General features: G+C 40.9%; 1 long non-coding RNA gene across 8 annotated transcripts in view; it reads right to left on the bottom strand.

The window, feature by feature from the left end:
- LOC128407418 (uncharacterized) overlaps nt 1–20790 on the bottom strand; it is a 38440-nt gene extending 17650 nt beyond the window's left edge. For 3 of the 8 annotated variants that reach the window (XR_008328788.1, XR_008328786.1, XR_008328785.1), the window contains exons 1-2: nt 19503–19761; nt 4743–4913 (exon numbers count right to left, since the gene is read on the bottom strand). This is a non-coding gene — a long non-coding RNA (uncharacterized LOC128407418). Of the gene's footprint in view, nt 1–4742; nt 4914–6803; nt 6914–8592; nt 8676–9186; nt 9257–18110; nt 18616–19502; nt 19762–20753 lie in introns of those variants that run through there. The other 5 variants (XR_008328791.1, XR_008328787.1, XR_008328792.1 and 2 more) reach the window with 5 other exon arrangements.
- Nucleotides 20791–25243: the final 4453 nt, after the last annotated feature.

Below are 25243 nucleotides of genomic sequence, written 5' to 3'. Positions count from 1 at the left end.
TGAAGCCGCCACACACACTGGCTCATCCTCCAAAAAGCTTTGGCTAGTTAAAACAGTGCAAAAGGATTGAAGAAAGGGCTGGATTTTTAAAAAAAATGTTTTACTGCAGCTCACAATTCGGGGGGGGGGGGAATTACCACTAAAAGCAGTTCTTTGCACTGGTCTAACTAGACAAAATGATCACAAGAGTAGGGAGGGCTAGTTCTTCCTTATGCCTTTGGCACACAATTCAGTTACATATATTGGTGAAGAGAGCATCACCCTCTAGACAAAGAATGAGTTAATACAGTGGTACCTCGGGTTACAGACTCCGCTAACCTGGAAGTAGTACCTCGGGTTAAGAACTTTGCCCCAGGATGAGGACAGAAATCATGCGGTGGTGCAGCGGCGGCAGTGGGAGGCCCCATTAGCTAAAGTGGCACCTCAGGTTAAGAACGGACCTCCGGAACGAATTAAGTTTGTAACCAGAGGTACCACTGTAAATGTATCATTTCCAAGGATTGCACTGGCATAATTAGTGGTGCTTCTGCAGTGTCCAAGAATGCACTCTCACACACACACACACACACTGTTGCACTGATAATTACCTTTTTTTCTACAGACCAGGCTTCCCACCTTTAGAAAGCCTCTCCTTCGTGGTGAGATGGCTTTGCTTTTAACAACATGTTCCTGTTTTTGCTGGAAGAGATCCATTGATTTCAGTTTAACCTGCCTCTGTGTAAATGTAAACATATTTAGGACTGCAGTGTTGGTATATGTTGTTAATCCAATTAAGGCTAAAAGACATTCTAGGCCATGCATTCCTATGGTCCTCATTTGATCAAACATTCAGTCTAAACCTGCAACTGTATTTAAAGATTGATTAAAGGGAAAGACAAACAATATTTTGAAACTCAGATTCTGAATACTTGAAATTCCAAAATAATATTGAAAATAAAATAGAATAAAACTGGAACTAGCATGATTACAAGATTAGACAAGCTCATACTGGACCCTTACCTAAAAGCACATTTCATGTGGACCTTGTCACCGAGTGATGGTATAAATCACTGTAAGGTTGTATAATTTTGCAACATATCTGAATTAACACCCAGGTATCCTACGTAGCTCTCTGTGCCAATAGAATCTTGATTCAGTATCATCCCTGCTTGTGCAATATCCTGAACACCCCAATGCTTCTGTTTCTCCAAGCCATTGAGTTTGAAATAGAACGTGAAATTTTGAATTCAACAAATTCATCAACTAAAAGTTATGATTTTTGGACCTACTGACCATATTACCACAATTAGTGCAATTCTTAGAAACCGGTCTATCATTGTAATTTTCTCTGGTTAACGGGGGGAGGGGAGGATTAAAAGACAGCACAGTAAGATGGAAATATGTTTAATCCTTTGCTTTGGTTTTGAGGTTTTTTCTCATTCACCAAAGCCCTATTGCAGATATTCAAAGCTATGCAAGGACAATGTATCAGGGACCATGCTCCTTTTTTCTGTTCCCACTCCCACACACAGGCAACCCTGCCATTTGCATATTCATTTATCTAACTTGTGTGCATAGGGGGCTAGACACATAGAACCCAACACATGTCGTTCCCAACCTCACAATCTATGTACCCAATATTAGAATATACAAATGGCAGGCAGAGGTGACTTTCATTGGCCTCTGCATGCATAGGCTACAGTGTAAATATGGCAAAGTAATCAGAAGACATCAGAAGTGAGTCATGCAAAGGAACATGGTCTTGATCTTCTCACTATGCTTAGCTTCAAACATCTGCATACAGCAGAGGTGAGGGACCTATGGCTCTCCAGATGCTGTTCAACCATATTTCCCATCAGCCCCATTCAGCATGTCATTAGTCAGGAAATATGGGAGTTGGAGTGCAACAACACAAAGGGCTGCAGGTTCCGCACCCCTGGCAAAGGGATTCTGATAATGGAATAGCGAGGTGTCAATAAAATGATGGTACACAATTTCAGCAATTGTTAAAATGTACAGTATTGATCTGGCTGCAATCAAATCTACAAAGACTACACACAAAGAGCATAAAGTGCAATATTTCAGAGGGGAATGTGGTGCAAAATGTAATGTACACTGAAATCTCAAGAACTGTAACAATATCCTTTAAAAAAAAATGTTTAAAGATGTTCTGTTTTCAGCGCTTGGGGATTTTCCCACTCAGAAACTCCATGTGCATATCAATAAAGCAAAGATTTGCTTCATAAAATCATATTCAATAAAAAGTTCAATACAAAACTTACTGTAACCTAATGCATTCAGGAAAATAATGCATGTAAACTACTTTGTGATACAAATATTTTCTAGTTGCCCTTTTGAAAATCCAATTACAGTACTAAAGCATGTGCAATAATCTCCGAAGAATTTTAAATACCTTTGGGATGGGCTTTTTTGAAATATATATATAATTTGACTTTTTTTAAGAAAACAAAAAGGTTCTAAAGAGAAATACACAAATTCTTTAGAATGGTTATGCTGATTTTTTAATATATATTTTTGTAGAAATCTCTAGAGCAATTGTCAAGCCTGCCAAGCGTCTTGGAAATAGAAGAGGCCTAAGTTCTGGCATTTTAGTCTGAGGTTTTTGAGACCAGAGCTGATATGTTTTGAGATACGTGTTTTTACCTGTTTTTCCAATATCAAGGGTAAGGATTTGAGAACTTAATTTTAGCTCCCTGTTCTAAACACATTTTGAAGAGGCCAATCGCTTGACAGTTTCATAGTAGATGCACTACACAAGCAACAAGCTCTTGCCCAACTATCATTCATTTCAGCAGCTATTATTGAAATGACTGCATCTAAAGCATTAAGATTCCCCCCCCCCCCGCTGAATTCATTTGGATGTGGATTGCATGCACCCACAAAATAAATTCAGCTACATTCATGGCTCTTTTCTCCACTGTTAATTTGTTAATGGCTGACGAGGGTTATAAAACTTCAATCATTTTTTTCAGTGTGATTAGTAAACCAAGGCTTTACACACTTACCCTGAGTGTAGGCATGTAAAGAATTACACAATAAGGCTGTGATCTAAGGCACACTTTCTACTGAGTAAGTCCCACTGAATTCAATGAGCTTTCTGAATATATATCACTGGGATTGTGTTGCATAATTTTAGGCACAGTTTAAGCATATGTGTGTGTGCATTCACACAACACGCTCTAACAGTAAGGTAAACAGCAAATGAAAGCTCACATTGGGACCCACACAACCTGGGGCTCAAATTTCTTGGGGCTCTGCAGATGTTAAAAAAAAACACAAGTGTATTTGAAAAACTTGGTTGCACAATTCCATTTGAACAAAACGAGTAGGTTAGCTTAGAGAGCAACTAAGATTTCATGTCACAAATTAATTTTATTTGCTAGAAAAATGCTATACTAATGAGGTTTTTGTAACATGCTAATTTATGAACATTTAATCCGCCATCTGTTTTAAAGTCCATTATTGATCAGATAAAAATTCTGACTCTATTGACAGCCTTACTGACAAGTAATGGGTGCTTCAAATGATTGCAATTTGCAATCAATAGAGGGTGGGGACAGTTATGTGAATTTGCCATTTATATGTATGTGATTCCTATTGACTTCACTGGGACTCTGGTGCATCTGAGTGTGTTTAGAAAGGGATCTTTCCTATTCTTTGATGCTGCAGTTCTAAGTTGTTAGGTTGTTGTTGTTATTTTAAAACATACTAATTTAAAGCATATTGCCCCTACTAAACCCAAACGAGAAATGCTATCCAGTTTGTTTTAAAGCACACCAGCACTTTAATATTGTGGATTTACTGTATACTGGTAGGAAGAGAGTATTCTGCTTTTGCCAGTGTATATTATGAGGGTAAACACTTGCTACCATGTCTGAGGGAGGAAAAAGAAAAATGTAAATTCCATACTTGCAAACATTGCACATGGTATTTCTATAACTTTTAGGTAGATTACAGGTTATTTAAACTGTAGATAATTTGGAAGAAGATACAATGTTTTTGGCTTCTGTAAATTGCACTCAACAGAAAATCTGGTTTTGGACAGAAAAGGGGGTTTATAATTGTAAAGTATGCCTCAGTTTCCCCTTCAATGCCTCACTGACTATAATAACCCACATAGAATCTTTCACAAAAATTACTAGAGTAGCCGCAGTACCAATGTCCATTAACAACCTAGTAACTATTTTAGAACTTTGTATTTAATAGATAATATATTGTTAAACTGTATCAGGTATAGAGACCTAAAATTGGGTGTTTGGTGAGGGCAACAAAAGATGGTACCATTGGGGAATACTGGGTTAAAATGTTTTTTTTTATGAGTGTAAATCTTTACAAATGACAAAAACAAATGTGTACTATTAAAAGCTTTTGAAAAGAAAAGGCATGAACCCTGATTCTTTTATTCTTAGTTATTTAATCTGTGTATGCAAACAGCACATATCCATTATCAACGCTAGGCATGATCGGTGTCAGTCTACAAATAATCCACATCAGTTTGTAGAAACACGGGCAATCGGCTTCAATGATCCAAACATTTCTTTACTGTCATCAGCAAGGGGTTCCTATGATGCACTGAAACTCCCACAGAATCTCTGTCTGGTGTTTTGTTAATGTACTGTGGCAAATATGAATTAGAACTATTTTGGTTGAGAATGTTGCTTGTAGAGTACAGAGCTGTGGTGAAACCTGTGCCACTGTGTTTCAATTAATCTTTCTGCATGCCAACTTAAAGGAACACTTACCCGCAGGAATGGATGTTTATTTTTTTGCAATGTAGGTCTGAATCATTGCTGTGCGTTGTCTGGTGGACAGCAACACGAGAACGGGCCTTTTCTGCAGTGGCTCCCCGTTTGTGGAAGGTTCTCCCTGGGGAGGCTCGCCTAGCGCCTTTGGCTGATGAAACATGCTATGGCCTTAAAAAAAAAGTATATTATTATTATTATTCATAAAGAATTGTTATTGACATAAACATATACAAAATGCAGAATGAATAACAAGTGTAACAATCAACACTAAAAATAGAAAAATAACATGAAATGAGAAAACAGAGGGGAGGGGAAACCTGGGAGACAACTGAGAGTACAATGACACATACAATTATCACATAGAAGAAGAAAAAGGTGAGTCAATTTTGTTCTCAGCAGAGCCTCTCTCCACATATTTATCTGTGGAGCAGGGGTTTTAGTGGGCTCTGCAGACGAGTTAACATAGAAGGAAAACTTGAATAAAAGTGGTCTGTTTCTGATGAACCATTAAGGGCTCTCCATTTGTGTGTCAGGTGTTCTGACAGTGCAATGTACCGTACAGGTTGAAAAACGACACAGTACAGCTAGAGAGCAAGAATCTTCCCTGGTCATCAGGTGAAGGACCCTCCTTTCAGGCAGCATCCCCATGTTTCCAGGAAGTAACTGTCAACTGAACCCCCTAAGCACCTGTGCCCCTTGCCTCCATTGCAGCTGAGTGAGCAGGCCAGATCCCCTTCCTCCCTGCAGAGAAGGAACTTATCACAGAAAGTGCCAATGTTTGCCCCTCCGTCCCCACAATCTGCCAGACAACAGCAATGGCACCCAAGAAAGCACTGCCTAATTGCTTTTAAAATAGCATTGGATGGGAAGAGAGAGATCATCCTGTATATGCTCAAAAATAAGTCCCATTGGTATACAGAACAATCCTAACCATGTCTGCTAAAAAGCAAGTCCTATTGAATTCAGTAGGGTTCACTTCCAGGTAAATAGTATTAGGATTACAATTTTACTCCCAGGAAAGTGAGTATAGGGTGCTGGGAAGGGTCAGATTCAAAAAAAGGCTATGCATTAGACAAACAAAGCACCCTGTTCAGCAGAACAGAAAAAAATAAACTTGTATAGCTCTTCATATTTAGAAAAATAACCATCAGCACATTTTAATGGCCTCATAAGCTACATGTACACTTTTATATTTCTCTACAAAATTATTTGACAAATAAAACGTACCCTTTGCAAATAAAATTATTATTTTTTTAAGCTGCATGCACACATTATCACGCAGTACTGCACTGAAACTGATAAACGTTACATACAAATTGACTTCCATCTATATCAGAAGCTTTGAGAAGCAGCCTGATCTGTTTTAAAGCTGCTCTTTAAAATGTCACACATACATGCATGAACTCAAATCCAGCAAGTATGCTGCTGCCTCAGAGGTCATTGGTGGGGGTCGGCTTCTCCCCACATCATAGATTTTGAGAGCTACAGCCTCTTCTCCCTGGAAAAGGTAGGTCTCTCCACTGATTTCCATAGGAGAAAGTATAGATTTGTGTGCAAAACAAACAGCTTTTAACCTCTCCACCAAATTCTTCTGAGTGGAGTACCCTGGGGAAATGTGATTAAAATCTAGACCTGTCTGTAAAAATTAAATATCCCCCCACCACCACCACCTATCTATACCCTCCCTGTTCGAACTCAGGGTGTTTCTCCCATCAGCTAAGTTTCATTTCTCAGAAGGAAAAAATGAGCATATTTTTTGGATAGCCGAGGAAGTGACTCAGGAACTTAGGGAGTCCCTGATCTACCCCAAGATGCCTTGTCAACAGCACAATCCAACTCAGAAACGTGAGGACCTTTCCCCAATCACCCTGATTTGCCTTGTAATTCAAGGGCCACACAGTGCTACACACTCCTGGTGAGTTTTCCCTCTCAGTTGTGCCTTGAGGACCTCTTCGCACACTAAGCAAGTAAATGTGAGCCCATGTACCAGGGGGCCATAACACAATCCCACAAGTGTGGTAAATTTACAAACAGTAGAACCATATGGGGTCTTCCCACCTGAACGCTACCATCCATTTCAGTAGCCAGTAGGCCCAAATGTCACAAATGTATTGGGGGGGGGACAGATCTTCCTTTCCCAGCAAGAATGTAGGTTACATTGCTGCCATCTAGAGGGTATAATAATTATATTTTACTAAATTATATAAAGAAAAACAAGGCAATACAGTGGTACCTCGGGTTAAGAACTTAATTCGTTCTGGAGGTCCATTCTTAACCTGAAACCGTTCTTAACCTGAGGTACCACTTTAGCTAATGGGGCCTCCCGCTGCCGCCGCCGCACGATTTCTGTTCTCATCCTGAAGCAAAGTTCTTAACCCAAGGTTCTATTTCTGGGTTAACGGAGTCTATAACCCGAAGTGTCTGTAACCTGAAGCGTCTGTAACCTGAGGTACCACTGTATAAGGCAGAAACACTACCGGTACAGAAGGAATCACGCTGTTTAAGCTTATCTTCAGCGCTTGCTTAGTTAAAAGTTGCTATTTAATTCCATTAACCACTAACAAAATAACCTGTTCAGCAAGGGCTGAATCCATCTAGCTAGAAACCCCCAACTGCCATTTCCCATAGAGCCAAAAGAAAGACATGCTGTTGGATGGGACACCAGGGTCAACTTCTCCTAAGGAATGTATTGCTTTATTATTTTATTTATTTTTATTACCGGTAATTATTGTTATTGCTTTCATTATTCTCCCACATAAGGTTGTCATTTGGGGTAAAAAAATAAATGCTGCCAAAACTGCAGTCCAGGTAAAATGTATATGGGGCAGCAGATTGGCCGCCAGTAACTGGGACCCATGAAGGTGTACTGTGCCTTTGTACAGAGCAAATGAGAATATACATACAAGGGTCCTGTGATAATCTGGTTGCCTTGCACACACACCCATCAGTCAGGATGAGGGGCATTTTTCTGGCGTAAAGTATGAAAACCCATTGTGTTTCAAGGCTTACATTCTGTTAATGGTTGAGAAACGTTTGTGATATCTGGAGCTATTCACATGGCGCAGCTCCTAAGCTGGCCTCTGTCTGCTGTTGCACAGCACTTTTCCTGTTGCAGTTCCACCCTTTCATCAATTTGTATTTTCAAACCGTGCATACTCTCCAACATTTCTCCGATGAAAATAGGAACGTCCCATTCCATAACTATTTATACCCCACACATCTTACTGGGTTTACCCAGCCACTCTAGGCAGCTTCCAACATATACAAGAACATAATAAAACATTAAACATTTTTTTTAAAACTTCTCTATACAGGATTGCCTTCAAACAGCTCAGGGGTCGGATAACTCCATACCCTCCAACATTTCTCCAGTGAAAATAGGGACATCCTAAGGAAATGTGGGACATTCTAGGATCAGATCAGAAAGCAGGGCGGCTTCTCTAAATCAGGGACTTCCCTGGAAAATAGGGAAACTTGGAGGGTCCGACGGTGCCTTTCATTTTTATTGTAGTGTCAAGGAAGGTCTGCAAAAAATGAAAAGCCTTTTGAAGCATTGTTCCGAGAGAGAGAGAGGTTTTTTTGCTTTTATTTTAACTGTTCTGACAAGAGGCAGATATAGTTCATATAGAAAACAAAATGCTAGTCCTGTTCAGATGCACCATTTTGCAAGGATATATAAACCTGCCCTGGTGTCACTGGACAGTGTGGGGACTGCCTGTCTAGGCCAACTCTGGCTTTCATGGCTTCAACCCCTAAGTCAAAGATAGCATGGTTCCAGCACAGTCTAAATATTATATTATTATTATTATTATTATTATTATTATTATTATTATTATTATTCACTTACACAACATTTCAGAGTGGTCAAAGCAAGGTAAAGCAGAAGCGGTAACTGCAAGTAAAGCAGTAATTGTGTGAGGGTATTTCCTCCTCATGCAAATACTGTAGTAGCTACAGTCTGCCTGCCCCCCCTACCCTGAGTACAGTCCTCAGCATTTTCCCACAAGGAAGCAGATGGCCAGATTTGGAATCTGGCACGGACTTTGGAAGTGGCTGCTTAAGCCTCAGAGGGAAGGACACACCGGTAAGTATATCAGTCTATTAAACGATGGGCACAAACACAATAACAAGAGAGTTCTTATCTCATAAATCCAGCACCTCTGACAAACACTACCCCTTCCCCCCCACCTCCAAATTTAAATTATCATTTGTTCAGTGGTGTGTGTGGAGCCAACAGGTGCAACACATTCAGGCAACATTACTCCATAACAACTTCACACTCAAGATTGCCCCCAGCCTGGTAGATTGACCCCATAGACCTCTGTCCCCCTGCTTCCCTACAGTTCCTGCTCCCTGGGGTCATGCATGTTTGTTTTGTTTTGTTTTAAAACATGCCTTTTCTTTTTAGCTCAGTCACCAGCACAAGCTATTACTATGGTACCCTCTGCATCTTGCCTCTCTCTGGCCCTTTTCAGAGTGGGTTGCTCTCCATCTCTGGCGCCATCTGCTGGCTAATTACAGTTCTTTGTGGGGAAGCTGAAGTGCTCCACAAGTGCAAAAATATTGGTTGCGTTATTCTGATAATTACAGCCTTGTCGGTGATTGAGACAAGCCTTAACCGTTGCATGCAATTTGAACAGAACCCTTCAGAGCGTACCTCCTTCCTTTCTCCAGAAACACTTCACTGTAATAAGACACGTTCGGCATAATTGGTGCGCACTTGTATTTGAGTGCGTCTTGTGGCGCCTGCATTCACTATTCACTGCACTTGTATCTGCAGCTGTTTTGTCCACTGATTTAATGACGCGTTGCTTTTCTGTTTCACCAAATTCCTAAAAACCAAATACTTTTCTTGCATGGATAATTGAACAATATTTCTTGATTTCCACATAACCCAAATGTTTGGGGCTGTAGGATGATGCAAAACTGTGTTATTTCTAGCCAGGGGGGCGGAGGGAGATGTGTAGGAGTAAACTGCCCATTTAATCTTAGACACTCTCTGATATTTATTCACATGGTTGTAAAACTAAAAAAGAAGTAAAGAAAAAAGTCAGCACAGCATTTGTTCACATTCAGGGCTTTTATAGAGAAAAATCTAAAGTGTGCTAAGGTCCTTTTGGCAGCTGCAGCAATAAGGTCTATGTACCAACCAGTTGAGCTGATGTTACATTATTATGGCAACTTTGAGAAACAGATGCTGGGGAATTACTGGTTGTGCAGCCATTGCATGTTTACTCAGAGCAAAATCTCCTGTTGCATTCAAAGAGTCTAGCTTCCAAGTAAGAGGGCATAGACTTTTGTGAAATCCCATATTTTATTTTATTAAAATCATTTTTATCATTTTTATTCCCCCTCTCCTCGAAAAGACTTCAAGGTAGCCAACTTGAAGTATCAAATATCAAATAAAAGTACTTAAACAAATTAAGAATGTTTATATGAGTTGAAGGAAAGGGTTGCAAAAAGGACAATCAAGTAATTCTATGCCAGCAGTGCTTGTCTTGCTTCCATCAGTCTTTGTTGTTTTCTTTTCTCTTTTTTTGTGTGAGGTCAAAATGATGTTCCTGAACATTCCAACGCCTCAAGGTGATGCATCAGAAACTACTGCAACAAAAGATGCATCTTTTATGGCAGCAATGAAAGTTCCATTTGGCTGGGGATATGAAGAGTCTGTGTACTGTTGGCAGGACTGAGTGGGAAGAAAAGGTAGGTATGGTGGATGAAGGGCAGAAAGCCCAGTTGAATGAGGACTGAGAAGGCAGTGGTGTAGATTTTCCGGAAAAGTTTGGCACATGTCTGAAGAGCTATTTATATACATGTGCTTCACAGGAACAGTCAGCAGGGAAAATTAATTACCAGTCATATCTAATATCAAAGTTGTATTGTATTCATGCCAATTGTCCTGTCTTGGTTGGACTGTACCCATAATTAGCCTTTGGAGTAACCTCTCAGATTCAATACCCTCTACTGTAACTAAACTAAAGACATGCCATTGTAATCATCATGTATTCTTCCCTTGTTTAATCTCTGCTTCCATTTCCTTCCCCTTCCTTCAATTCCCTTGTGTCAACTTTTAGACTGTATGCCTCTTGGGGCAGAAACCTGTCCAACCATTCTTTGTAAAGCACCCTGGACATAGGTGGTATTGTGAACAAAACAGAAAGGAAACAAGCACACTAATGTTACTGTGGGTGTGGGCTTTGTATTCTTTATTTTTTATTAAAATATATTTCTAAAAATGGAAACTTTTCAGTAGAAAAATCTAGCAGTAGAAAATTTCCCCACCTGAATGAGGTTGTGGGGGCAGAGGTGGCCAATCTTTCTTCTGCCCCCTTCTTTTAGGAATAATCTGTCGGGGGCTGCTAGATCTAGATCCTAGATATGAAAAGTCTACCCAAAGCCATACAACCCAGAAAATAGTTTTAAACCAATCCATTTATTTTTATTGAACAAATAACAGTCCCTTCAGATTGCCCTGAAATTACATGGGGGGGGGCAATTTTTAAAGCACAGAAAAAATAAAGACAAAACATCTGATGGGACTGAATATTCAGGCAGCTTTTGGAGGCATCTGGGGCTACATAAAATGAGGGTAGTGCTATGGTCTAAACCACTGAGCTTAGGGCTTGCCGATCAGAAGGTCGGCGGTTCGAATCCCTGCGACAGGGTGAGCTCCCGTTGCTCGGTCCCTGCTCCTGCCAACCTAGCAGTCCGAAAGCACGTCAAAGTGCAAGTAGATAAATAGGTACCACTCCAGTGGGAAGGTAAATGGCGTTTCCGTGCACTGCTCTGGTTTGCCAGAAGCGGCTTAGTCATGCTGGCCACTTGACCCGGAAGCTGTACACCGGCTCCCTCGGCCAGTAAAGCGAGATGAGCGCCGCAACCCCAGAGTCGTTCACAACTGGACCTAACCGTCAGGGGCCCTTTACCTTTACGGGGCTACATAAAATGAGATTGGTGGGTCACAGGCTACCCACCCATGGGGAAGGGGTACTAATAGTTTGGAAGTTTGAAAGGTCACTGGTTGAAGGAAGGAAAGAACAACTGGCTAAGGAATAGGGACTTTAGTGAATGGTAGGTAGCCTGGCTAGCCACAAGTCAGAAGAGCACATTGAGGAAACGGTGGTAGCTATTAAGTAAATCAAAAACAATGGAAAATATTAGTGGCCATCATTTGATCCCTTGCACATAATCCACAAACTGCAGTTAGTGCAGAATATTGCAGCATGGTTGCTAATGGGAGTGAGACCCTGTCAGCATACAAAACCTCTGCTCAAAGACCTGCATTGGCTTCCAATTTGTTACTGAACCAAGTTCAAGGTGTTGCTATTAGTGTACAAAGCTTGGACCAATTTACTTGTGGGATTGCCCTATAAGACGACTCCACCACTTCAATCTGCAGAACTGGTGCAACATAATAATCATTCTGCACTTATAAGAAATCAGTCTCCTAGCATCTACACTTTTGAACTCCTCGCCTATTGACAACAGGCAGGCATCTCCACAGTAATATTTTCATAGAGCCGCCATTCGCCCAGGTTTTCCTTTACATGACTGTGATTTCAAAAACGTCTGGGGGAATATCCAAAAGGCAGCGCTTTGTCCTGGATCTTAGTTAAGTCAATGGAAAAATCATTTTTGGCTCAACAATTTTAGGGTCTTCCTAAAAAAAGCTCAACTTTCGGGGTGTACTGGTTTTTATAGGCAACCCTATATTTTCAGTGCCTAACCAGAATGCTGACATGTGATCAATTAAGCAGGGTGGGACTTACCTCCCCCCCCCCACAATATTTTATTCAAGTTGGCACCCCAAGGCCAATTGTAAAGGAATGCAAATCATCCAGAGTTAAATTATGAACAGGCTGACCCTAAAGGTATATACTGAACACTACTGAACCCAAAGGAACTTATTTTCTGATAAGTTGTAAAATGCTGGGGAGGTCTCAGGCCAGGAACTGTGGCTGTCAGAATCTGGAAGCCTTTCTCTTACACTTTGACCCATGTGAAAGCTTCCTCTAGAGTACTGGCCTACCATATTGTTTTTAGCTATTTTTTAAAACAGCAAAAACCCCACTGTTGACATGGGATGCCATATGTCCAGATTTTCACAGACATTTCCCCGATGTCCGCACAGACACTGCTGCCGACTGCAGTATTCCGGATATGTCCAGGGAAATCAGGACATATGGCAACCCCACCTACTGCTGCAGTTGGCCAGAAAGCAGCTAGAAGCTCAACAGAGTCACACCAGGGACCAAGGGAGTTCATCCCTGCCTTATTTCACCTCCATCCACCTACTCCTGAAAAGCTTTATTTGCCTCTGGTCTCCCAGCTGTGATAGCAAGTATCCTTGGGAATGTAGCCTTGGTCTGCTACACTAGGGGAGGGTCTCCGTGTACGTATATCTCTTTTCTACCCTAACGTTCCAGTTATATATAATTTTCTGCACTGACAAAAATGGCACCTCTTGCATCTAACTGTATATAGAGGTGATGAGGCAAACACAAAGAGGAGCAATTGGCTGAAGAACATGCTGGTCACTAGAGGGCAACAATATTCAGCCTGTAACTAGCAACAAGGGATGGGCTGTGCTGTGGTTTTGATGGACTCTTTGAAAATGCCAAACTTCCTACTGTATTTCCCAGATTTGCATGAATTTGTAGTGTGGCATAATGCTTCCCTTTGCTGTATTGACTCCTTTTATTTAAAGCCCCTGACCTTCTGGTGCTCTGACATTTGAGATTCATGGACATTTAAGTTACTTTAGAGCTGGATAAAATATTTTAAAATTCATTCCTTTTGGATGTGTTTAAAGTAAATTAAATATGTAATCCTGCAGCTCCTCTGCTCTTTTATTGTATTATTGCTGAAAGTCAATGTGTGCTATAATTGGCAAGCGTTCAAAGGGCCTGAATGGATTATCTTTTGCTAACTAACTTCGTACACTGCATAATATAACAAAAGTCCCCCTGGAGCTACAGCAGGGAGAATGAAAGAGGGGTTTTTTTATTATTTAAAAAAACCTGTTTAATTACTTATTGTGTTTTCATTGCTTTGTACTGCCACAATGTAGATAAGATTATTCAAGCTCTTCTAAAAAGTAGTCTGAAAAGAGTTAACACCACATAAATTGGTTATCTGGAATATTGTTGGAGGGAGTATGAGAGGAAGATTAGAATAACGTATTTGGGGGCCGAACTCTTTAAACCTCATATTTCACATGATCCTATTTAGAAATAGATGCCTTAAGCAAAATGTGGGACTCGGAAGACCTGATCCCATGAATGTGTACTTCAAACTGAGTCCCACTATATAAGATACCTAAAGCTCTTGTGTGTGTGCCACTGGGCCACCCAAAGGCTGGATTCATAAGTGGTTTTCTCATTAGCCTGCACATCCATGGAGGAAACCTCAGCACCAATTATGACTACCCATGGCCTTCAAGAGAACTATATCTACCATTGGCCCTCAATGTGCTTAGGGACAGCCCTACCATTATGTCCTCTGAAGGTTAACAGTGAGGACGCCAGCTGGATGTCTACTGGAAGAGAATTCACATAGCGGTTTGAGTGTGCTCAAGTAAGTGTGTTAATTTTCCAATGTCTTCTATTTCTCTTCTTCCAATTTACAACTATGAAAGGGAAGTTGCCATGTTTTGAAATAGCTGCAAATGTTCCAGTAAAAAAATAATTTCCAAGTAAATATTTGTTTCAACATAAAGGTTAAACCACATTAACGAAGGGTGCATTTATAAACTAATGTGCATTAACTCACATTTGTTTATAAATGCATCCTTCATTAAGTATCGCTGCGTTATAAGTGCATTCTTCAAAAATATAGCTGTATCGTACGGAGGTAGGCAAGCCTGTATCAGTGTTGTCTTGCTGATATGTATTTTATGCTGTAAATAAAGACCAGAAGACTAACCAGATGCCTGTGGGGAAACCCACAAGCAGGATTCGAGCACAAGAGTACTCTCCCTTTCTGTGGCTTCCAGCAACTGGTATTCAGAACCATTGCTGCCTCCAACTGTGTAGGCAGAGAATTGCCATCACAGCTAGTAGCCATCAATAGCCCTCTCCCTCCATGAATTGGTCCAAATCCTCTTTTAAAGCCATCTCAAGGTTGGTTGCCACCACTGCCTCCTGTAAGTGCATAGTTGAACTATGGAATTTGCTCCGTGTAAAGAAGTACTTTCTTTTACCTGTCCTGAATCTTCCAACATTCAGCTTCATTTGGATGTCCACGAGTTCTAGCACTGTATGAACTTGTAATGTTTGCTTAATGCTATTGATGAAGAACCTCCAGGGAGCTGTTTAAAATACTACCACTATCTTCACTCCAGCTGTTAGCAGACCCTCCAAGTTCCCCGTTTTTCCAGGGGCATCCCTGATTTAGAGAAGCCATCCTGGCTTCTGATTTGATCCCGGAATGCCCCATTTTGCCTAAGGATGTCCCTATTTTCATTGGAGAAATGATGGAGGGTATGGAGTTATCCAACCCCTGAGCCGTCTGAAGGCAATCCTGTATAGGGAAGTTTTAAAAAAAAAATTTTATGTTTTATTATGTTTTTATATATGTTGCAAGCTGCCCAGAGTGGCTGGGGAAATCCAGTAGGATGTGTGGGGTATAAATAGTAAAATGGTCATTATGGAATGGTCTCCTATTTTCATCGGAGAATGGCTGGAGTGTACGTTTTAGTGATTGTGCCTTATGTTGCAGGGATACTGCATTCAGTGCAATACTCTTGCAGGTTGCCATTTTGCTATTAAGCGGGGGAAAGAATTAACATTGGCTGTCCCATTGGGGAAAGAAAAGTGATAAACCCATCCTGCTAGGCCTACATGAGCTGAGGAAAGGCAGCTTGGATGACTTCCACAGCTGAAATGAAGGAAACCCCTCAAGTCAGCAGAAGGGATACACTCCATTGACTTACAATTGTTCATTCATCCAATTAATCTCCCTTCGCAGAAGCAAGACCTCCTATGGCCAGAGGTATGTTAACACCTGCTGTGAGTTTAATTAACCTCTTAAGACAGTTACAACAAGCAAGCAATTAATCCATCAAGTGACACTGAGACCTTACAAGTATTCAGAGATTTGTTCAGCCAGGCCCCTGCTTTCTCCTTGCTTGCAACTACTGCTAAAGCCACAAAAAGGGGGTGCTGCAGAGGCAGTTTTAGGGAAGCGCAACTGGTTTGGCCACACTGGGCATCTCAACAATACTATAGAATGAAGCGCAGGGGCGCACGTGACAAAGTTTAGTGTAGCACAAGGCGCCAATGAAATTTGAGAGCCCAAAGTCCACCACTAGGCGGTGGTTGATAGTTTACGGAACATTCATTTCATGCAATGGAAATACAGTGGTACCTTGGGTTAAGAACTTAATACGTTCTGGAGGTCCATTCTTAACCTGAAACTGTTCTTAACCTGAAGACCACTTTAGGTAATGGGGCCTCCTGCTGCCGCCACCACACGATTTCTGTTCTCATCCTGAAGCAAAGTTCTTAACCCGAAGTACTATTTCTGGGTTAGCGAAGTCTGTAACCTGAAGCATCTGTAACCCAAGGTACCACTGTACAAAAGATGGCAAGCCCCATTGAACTCTATGAGTCTTTTGAGTCAGCATAGGATTGCACCGTGAATTTAGCAGCGGTGCTGGATATACATATTATAGTCAAGTCCCCTTTTCATCAAATACCGTATTTTTCGCTCTATAAGATGCACTTTTCCCCTCCTAAAAAGTACAAGAAAATGTGTGTGTCTTATGGAGCGAATGCAGGCTGCGCAGCTATCACTGAAGCCAGAAGAGCAAGAGCAATCGGTGTGCAGCGATCCCTCTTGCTCTTCTGGCTTCAGCGATAGCCACGCAAAGCCTCTTGAGTGCAGCAGGAGCGCTCCTCCCTCTTCGCTCAAGAGGCTTTGTGTCACTTTCTTGTTTCTTGTTTTCCTCCTCTAAAAGCTAGGTGCGTCTTATGGCCGGGTGCGTCTTATAGAGCGAAAAATACAGTAGTTTCTGGAATAGTCCAGGCCCAAACCCTAAGTCCACTCTGCTCATTGTCCTAGAATTCTGGTTTCCAGCCTGAATTCCTGCTGGGGCAGAGCTCTCTGCCATCTCTATATCCTGGGTAATCAGCCTTGGTTTAAGGCTGATTCAGTTCCCATGGGGTGGATAGTAGCTGCCAGAAGCCAGTTTGAAATTGTGGGGAGTCAGTTGAATGGGAGTGCCGCTACACACAGAACAGGCTCTTTGTACCCTGAATGTAGATTAGCAGTGTCAAGTTAAAAGCACAACCACATGCAGAGGACACCTGCAATCAATTTGAGACAAATAAGTTTGTTTTTATTAAGGAAAAGAGTATTATCTCTTGCCCTCATGGTTTTCCGTGGAGAAGGTGTAGTGTAGGTGGTCACACAAAACTCTGAGTGGTGTTTTCTCAGAGCAAAAAGCAAATAAGTCTCTTGCACTTTTCACTTACTTCTTCTCCACTATGTGACGATGCGCCCTTTAATATTGCCTCCCTCATAATATGTCCCGTATTTTCATCCTTTCTGCACCTGCCTCCACTTTTTCAGGGCCTGCTGTGAATCTCTACTAATTTCTCCAGTCCAAATATATGAAATAAATTTAAGGAGAGGCAAATTACTGGAGAATTTGGACACTGAGAAGAATGTGTGCATTTTTAGTTCTGCACACACACCTGTGGAAGATTTTGCTCTGTATGTGCCGAGAATTCTAGACTTCTCAGATTTGATTTAACCTCAGATGACTTCCTGGAATCAAAACACATCCTAATCAATAACTTACACATTCTCTCAAACTGTACTAAGAAACAAAGATCTTAACACTGCCATCCTAAGTAGAAATAAGTCCCATTGAACACAATGGGACCTACTCCCAGAAAAGTGTGTATAGGATTTCTGCTCTAAATAAAGAAGCCTTTTTTTCATGATCAAAGCTTTTTAGAAGTCCTGCTGCTTTGTGGAGTAGAGAAAAACCACAATTGGGGGGAGGGGGAGGGGAGAGCACCTAAGTTCCTCACAGCTGAATAATGCAGTATGATTAATAGCAGTCTGAGCGGCATCCCAGGGAAAGCAGAGAGAATGAATTATTCAGAAATATTCAAAATCTCCAAAGACAGAGTTACAATAATTCAAAGTGACAGGCAGAAGAACAAATATATACAAGTGAAGGAACACCAAGGAAAATTTGGAACACTGACAAGGGCTCATCATGGGAGTTAGAAGAAAACTGGTAATCTGTGAGTGTTTTTTATAAACCTACTGGGAACCCCAAACTGAATCCTGCTTGTGATCTTCATCCCTATCCATACTCCATCACTGCAGCTGAATTGCATGTGCTCTTACCTCCAGGCAGAAGTGAATAACAGTTAGGTGTTGTATTTGCAGTGAGAAGGGATTAGTCATTAAGTGGTTTTTCCCAGGAGGCCAGGGTGCAACCTGACAGCTGTAAAGCACCTGGAACAAACTCATTTTGATGTCTGCTACTTCCTCACAAACTTCATCTTAAGGCTCTTGCTAGATACAGACACAGATGGCTTGAATCAGTTGCGGCTGGTGCCCATTAGACCTGGTGAGGTTGCTAGGTCACAGGAGATGGCAAATGACACCATATAGGTGTAGCCAGGTTGTTCTGGAGAGCCAGTGTGGCATGGTGGCCTAGTAACTGGGAGATACGGGTTCAAATCCTTGCTCGGGGATAAGATTTCTTGGGCTACAGTCCACTCCATTAGATGCATCATTCTTGTTTTTTAAAATTTAGATACTCTGCAAAACAGTCAACAAAATGCCTGGCTGCTTAAAGTGGGTTAAAGTTTATTAATCACATAATGAAATTTATCAGTCTAGACGTGGGTCAAAATAGCTACTGAGGCCATTGTTTAATGATGTGAACTGTATCCTGTCTTGCACCATGAGACAGCTGGAAATTTTGGAACATTGGAAATTGGGGGGTTTAATTACGGTCCCATTGTAGCCAAACTATTAAGTGGAAACCTGACATGACAACTTACCGTTTTCATTCGTCCTCTAGCTATGATCGTCAGCACAAAAGATAAAATGGAATAACATCAAGCAAGTGCAAAGAGCGCAATTAGGAAAACAATGAGCATTAAGCTTTGATATAAATTGGAACAGTGAGACAACACCATGCATCTTATGAGAGCCTGAATTCCATCGAGGGGAACAAGTCCAATATCCTTCTACTAATTGACTATTAGGAATTAGCAGAACTGTTGATAAATGCCACATTCTGCAAAAGTCATAAATGAGAACATGCGCAGAATATGCAACATTCAGATGAAGCTGTAAGTGATCAAGTGAAGCAAACAAAGTCTACTGATTTGCAGTTCTGGGGACATTAGTACAACGCCTTAGAGTTGGAACTGGTGTGATTTACAAACACACCACCAGTGGGGCCCCACTATTGGGAATCACAGACAGAGGACCACACCCACCCCTCACTGGTTCTGCACTGCCCCCTCCTCAAATGCTCTCGCTAGTCTGTAATCTGCCCTTGCCCTTAGCCCTGGAAGCCAAGGCCCAAGTTTGGGGCATGTTCACTTTGGGGAAAGAACCCCAGCAGAGATTTAACATTGCAAAACATGCAACAGAAGAGCATGGAGATTTAGGTTGCAAAACCTTTAAAATGTCCCCTTTAAAAGTTATTTCCAAACTTTTACATTTCCCTAGCACAGAGATAGATGACATGTTTGGGAGGTTGTAAAATGGATTACTTACAAACCCTTCAAAGGCCAGATTCTTGTTCTTTTCCATATAGCAGTCAGAAAAAATGGGCAGGCAGGTGATGAGTTACAAAAGGTAAAAATTTATAAACTACTGGTAGAGAAAAATCCTAATTTCAGACGCCATTCTGGTCAGAAACAAAATAGGCTGGTTAAAGCCATGTGGATAGAATAATTAGTTCATAATTCCTTACATAATGAAGTCCACATGTAGGGTGAGAAAAACAAAATGCTTGGCTACCTATTTCCTCCCAAGGTGAGGGGAAGTGACAAAGGTGAAGCCTGGCAGTACAGCTGACTCTATGGTTTTAACCCGTTAGGCCAGGAGTCAGTGAACTTTTTAAGCAGGGGGCTGGTCCACTGTCCCGCAGACCTTGTGGGGGGGCGGACTATATTTTTTTTGGGGGGGGGAATGAACAAATTCCTATGCCCCACAAATAACCAAGGGATGCATTTTAAATAAAAGCACAGATTCTGCTCATGTAAAAACACCAGGCAGGCCCCACAAATAACTCAGAGATGCATTTTCAATAAAAGGACACATTCTACTCATGTAAAAACACGCTGATTCCCGGACAGTCTGTGGGCCGGATTTAGAAGGCGATTGGACCAGATCCGGCCCCCGGGCCTTAGTTTGCCTACCCATGCTTTAGGCACTAATTAGACTCAACGATGCTGGTTATATGGGGCTGGTTGCCCTACAGATAATTCCTCTTATCTGCAAGGATGGAGATGTGGGGTGTACAAATCTCTGACTTTTCTATTCCTAGAAAGCATACTAACATACAAAGGTAAGAGTCAGTCTAATTCTCCACCCATTTTTGTTTCTGTTGCCATCCAGCACTTGTAGGTGGCCCCTGGAAGATTTTTAACAAATGATTGCAGGCTAGTCCAGTCCACTCCATTGCCTGTGGGGAAGGGAGCAAGCAAGTTCACACTGAAATGTCCTGTTCTTTTTCCTTCCTGCTTGCTGCCATTGACACATTTGGGTTATTATGATCATTCTGTTTGAGGGAGATTGTTTGTTGCAGTCATATATACTATCTTTTGGCAAAGGCACACAAGGCAGCTAACCATTTTAGAATAGTACGACAAACAAATAGTCCAAAATATAGAATAACAAGGGTGCTCTCAGGCTTACTGATGTGCTTGCTCTTCAGGAGCTGATAGTTATATGACCCTAACTTTATAAATATATAAACAAACACATGCACACACATTCATAAAAACTGAAAATATAGCTCACCGTCTATCACAGGAAGAAATTTCTCTTCACAATCTGCTTGTAGCATTAAAAAAAAAAAAGGCTTTCAGGAAGACAACCAGAGATTTTTCCTCAGAGGCTCGGTTAATTTCATTGTACACAGGTTGTACATTGACAATAAAGGTATTATTATTATTATTATTATTATTATTATTATTATTATTATTATCCCAGTTATTGAACTGGGACATATGAGTTCAAAGGTACCCTGGGCCTAAGTTGTTCCTTGTCCTGGGCTTCCTGGCTTCTGCTTTCCCTCAGGTCACACAGCTGTTCTTGTTTTTTAAATCAGCCCCAATAAAAGCAGGGCTGAGTCTGCTCCAACTGTTCTCTCAGGCCATTGATGGTTTTGCCGGAAGCTGGCAGGTATGTGCTCCCTGCCCTTATCCTTCTCTCAGGGCACACAGGTTTTATACAAAACAAACACACCTCAGTTTCAATCAATATTGTTTAGAAGATATCCTCTGAGGAAGACAGGAACAGCAAGAAACGGATTCTTCCCATAATATCTCCTGCTGAAATCATTCTTGTTTAGAGAAGCCTACCCTGTTGTTTAGAAAGCTGAAGTAAATTTAATCTAGTTTATTATTTTAACTTCTTTTTATGTTTTAAAGTAGGGCCGTAAATTTTTCTCGATTTTCCTGTCTTATCTGTTACATATATATATATATATATATATATATACACACACAGAGAGAGAGAGAGAGAGAGAGAGAGAGAGAGGGGATTTTTTTTTAAAGCAAACAAGCTGTGTATACGTTTCATGAAATTAAATAATTAAATAGCATTTCCCCAACAAGCCAAGGTAGAAAAGGAGATACGACAGATTAGTTATAGTAGCTCTGGCTTCATTGCCTGAATCCTCCATTCTTCTGGTGAATAAAAATAATAAAACAGCTTTATGGAGCTGTCCAACCAGTATATTTTTTTCCCTTTGTTAGTTACATCAGTCCAACTTTGCTTCACCTTTGCCTCACAAGACTTAAATATGCTGCTAGGTGTATCACCAGGTGTATTCCTGGGTGTGGAAGCGGGAACACCCACCAGCAGTTGAAACAGCTTTTGACCTAGAGTACTTAGCAGGGAGGTCCCTGACATTCTTTTTTTTCTTTTTCTTTTTGCTCTCCAGGAGGCAAATGCAGGGCGGGGTAGATTTACCCCAAGCTTGTTTGTCTTTACCTAATGAGCCACCAACATTTGAAGACCCCTGTCCACAGCTAATCCATTGGCCTAGGAGTAGATGGAAGAATGTCCAGCGTATTCTAAAAGTAGCAGATGGAACTAGGGTGGGTGAGGGGTTGTTTATGATATGCAATGGTGGCTCAGCTAATACTGCACCATAAAAGGGAAATGGATGCCAACAAAAAATTAGGAATCTCATCTCCCAAAAAAAAAAAAAAAAAAGTAGCCACAAGTGTATCTTTGAGCACTTGGGATTTAGATAAGTTTAGATAGTATAAACATTCAGCAGATGTTTGATTACGAAAGGGGGCCACAGTTACTAACAACATGCTACTATAGAATAGTGAATTAAGATTACCAATGCTATACATACTTATCTGGGAATACGCCCCATTGAGTGTAATAATATTTACTTCTGAGTATAATAATCATAATTTATTACTTATACCCTGCCCATCTAGGGACGCGGGTGGCACTGTGGGTTAAACCACAGAGCCTAGGACTTGCTGATCAGAAGGTCGGCGGTTCGACTCCCCATGACGGGGTGAGCTCTCATTGCTCGGTCCCTGCTCCTGCCAACCTAGCAGTTGTCAAAGTGCAAGTAGATAAATAGGTACCGCTCCAGCGGGAAGATAAACGGCATTTCCGTGTGCTGCTCTGGTTTGCCAGAAGCGGCTTAGTCATTCTGGCCACATGACCCGGAAGTTGTACGCCGGCTCCCTTGGCCAGTAAAGCGAGATGAGTGCCGCAACCCCAGAGTCGGCCACGACTGTACCTGATGGTCAGGGGTCCCTTTACCTTTAAATATCCATTAAGTTAAGAAGTGAGTGCTTAGCTTGGAAAAGTTTTCCCTTCCATTTCATGCACAGATTCTAAAATTAAGATCAAACAAGGAGCTGGAGGTGTCAGCCAATATCTGTGTCAAGTGAATTAGATTGACGCTGTCTGTCAACACCCACATGTGCACTATTGATGATATGTCTAATTAACAATATATTTAATGGACTGTTTCACTGAATGTTTATGCTGTAAGTATATATTTAAAGAAATATATCACAAGATGTCAGAGCAGCCTCCAAAGCAGCTTTTCAATAATGAAAATGGAAGGCATGCTTTTAATAAAAGGAAACATTAAGTCCTAGTGCTAATAAGCAAAGGCCCTAATATCTTAGAATTAGAGCTATGCAAATTTTAGCTTAGAAAAGCAATGCCTGACTAGATAGATGTATAATAGAACCATTTGAATGTGATGACGGGCAGGAAGAAAATGAACTTGGTCATTCTCCAAACTTGGGAGTCAATGAGCCGATTTAACAAAAGTACTTGGAAGGAAATATGCTTCCATCCAATGTGAATTAACTATTGATCTTTGAGGGTGGGAAATAGACCAAACATACTGAAATTTGCCCACTGATTGAAGAAGATGGTTGGTAGCAGGGAGATAAGATTTCTCAATCTCAGATTGTCACTGAAGAACATCTAACTTATTTATGTTTCCTTTGAAGTGATTACTCTTTAGATTAATGGCAAAAGCAGAATGAAGAGCTAGACAGAACATTGGTCAGTCCATTATAGCAGTGATCCAACTAGACTGGCGTGCCTCTGTAATACATTGAGGGCAAAGTGAACTATATTGTAACCTGAGAGATTGCTCACTTATGGACCTCCAATGTATCCAATTCAGTTATCATGTTGGAGTTTCTTCTGATTTTCTGTGCACATCAGGAGCACGAACTGAACGCAGCCGTGCACCCAAGAGAACAGTATGTACCCAGCTACTTTTGTGCATTTGTGTTAGGCTATGTTGGTTAGCACTGTTTTCTATTAAATGCACCTAAAACAGGTGAATGTGGGCCATTATTATTAAAGCAGTATACAGTTACACTGAATATGAATAAGGAAAGCATTCCAATGCAACATTTGAAAGCTGGATACCTCTATACTTACACATTGTGTTTAAATTTACTATTAGCTTCAAACTGTTATTCTTAGCAGAATATACACGTTTTTCTTTTCAACTCTCGAGTAGGAATTATTGAAACTTGTGGCCTGAGCTCTTGGTATATTCTTTTTAGTGGATACCTCTATATGGCATAGCCAGTCTAAATTAAAAAAAAAATACTACTGGAAGTAGTGTTACAACTCAGGAAACAAAAAACAAAACAAAAACAGAGATAAATGGCTGTGTGTCTTCTGGAGATGTTCTGCCTTTATAAGCAGCTTCTTTTAAATGGCCTCTTCTGGATCAAACACCTTTAAGAGGTTTCATAACAGCCAAATCTATTTTTGTCAATGCTGTGGCAACTGATGGCCTGTTAGATGCAGTCCTAAGAAAGTATTTAGGATTCATCTTGCTCCTTTACGGTGTCTGTTGTTCTTCAGTCCAGTTTTGAAAACTAGGGGCAGGGCAGGGGGGAGGGGAAGGATTTTGTAAGGATAATGGTATCGTAGGAAGTTTCTGCGCTAATGACATTTAATGTAAATTTAAATCTTGAGTTTTACCTAGCAGGAGGCATGGATATGACTGACAGATGTTTTGTTTGTTGATGTCCTTTTGCAACAGATGTTCCTTTGAGTGGTGGAGCCCAATGGTGCACTGTTCCTTGCAGTCTGCAGTGTTTTATGGGCAAAATTGGATGTAACGATATATTCAGTGCCTGTGGGCCCAGTGCTGCGTCCACAACATATTCATAAAAATAATGCACCATTTTTAATGGACACACCTAAAGGTCTGTATGAAATGAAATTAGAGGGGGACAAGTAACTGAGATGAGTACTGTGATTGCCTTAAGACAGCCTTCCTCAACTTGGTGCCCTCCAAGTGCTTTGGACTAAAACATCTGAAAAGTGTCAGGTTGGCAAGTGCTGTCTTAGTTTGTTCTAGATTAAAACCATGGGTGTTGTGGGGAATTTTACCCTCTGGTTTCTGCAAAGACAAGATTTCACCAAAGAGTCCATGGTTAAAAGCTATTCCAAAATCTGCCTTTAAAAACTTATTAGCGGTGTATATATTGTTATGCCAGTGAAATGGAAGTCCAAACCTGTTTTCAGGATAGCTTTAAGTGCTAATTCATTGTTGTTTTCTCATTCTCTCCTCCCATCCTCCCAAACCTGTAAGTAGAAAAATAAGTAAGAGATAATGGCTCTAAAATGAATGTACAATAAATTGGAAGTCCATGTTAAACAATGGCAAATAAATTGATTTTGCTGGCTAGGAGGTACAACTGAATTTACCTTGGGTAGGGGTTAGATCCCATATTCCCTTCCATGAACAGACGGGTTTGTTGTGT

Source organism: Podarcis raffonei, chromosome 2 (genome assembly GCF_027172205.1).
Source record: "Podarcis raffonei isolate rPodRaf1 chromosome 2, rPodRaf1.pri, whole genome shotgun sequence".
NCBI classification, from domain to species: Eukaryota; Metazoa; Chordata; class Lepidosauria; order Squamata; family Lacertidae; genus Podarcis; species Podarcis raffonei.
This window is presented reverse-complemented; position numbering and strand designations above follow the sequence as displayed.